Genomic DNA, 756 nt, shown 5'->3' on the forward strand with positions numbered 1-756 from the left:
TAATAGCTTGCCGCCGGTGTAGGCCACAAACGTAAAAATTGGATGACAATAAATGTGTGACCTTTGTGTTGAATAAACACGTTTCATAGGATTAAGGTAAACACATTGGTACGCATCGCCGTTACTTGTAAAGTATTTAGCTTAACGCTTCACTAAAAAAAAAGAAAACCCTCGTGCACCGTACTTTGGGTTCATGTTAAAGAATCCCAATTGGTCTAAATTAAGCCAGAGCTCTACACCACGCCATTCCTCCTAACCCTCAGTGCCGATTCAGTGAGTTAATTCACACAATTTCAATTATTTCTCGCGAACCGTGATGTAAAAAAAAAACAAAAAATAACAATCGCCCGAACGGGGGCTAGAACCCCGGACCGTTAGGTTAAAAGCCTAACGCTCTACCGACTGAGCTATCCGGGCTTTTTTTTACTTTATTGCCGGTCATTGGCCCGGATAAAAAATACACATTCACAAATAATCAAAAGGCACACTCACAATATGGTAAAAACGACCGCAGAACTTGTGTGTCTGCGCTTGTGCTAATATTCCTTTATCGCCAATAATAATTCCACACGTGGAAACCACTCTGGGATGCACTCCAGCAACTTTTGTTCCTCTACAAAGTTCCGTATGCTTTCTTTGAAATACTGGCGAGCCGCTCTGGCATCGAGATCGGTGTTTCTTACCGCCATTCTACATTTCCAAATGCTATGCAGGGCAATAAGCATGATCACATCGAATGGGGTACCATCATCACTT

General features: G+C 42.2%; 1 non-coding gene across 1 annotated transcript; it reads right to left on the reverse strand.

The window, feature by feature from the left end:
* Window positions 1–344: 344 nt before the first annotated feature.
* Window positions 345–417, reverse strand: TRNAK-UUU (transfer RNA lysine (anticodon UUU)). Its single transcript has one exon. It is a non-coding gene; the product is annotated as a tRNA-Lys (tRNA).
* Between the last annotated feature and the right edge of the window lie 339 nt (window positions 418–756).

Source organism: Dermacentor variabilis, chromosome 1 (assembly GCF_050947875.1).
Source record: "Dermacentor variabilis isolate Ectoservices chromosome 1, ASM5094787v1, whole genome shotgun sequence".
NCBI lineage: Eukaryota > Metazoa > Arthropoda > Arachnida > Ixodida > Ixodidae > Dermacentor > Dermacentor variabilis.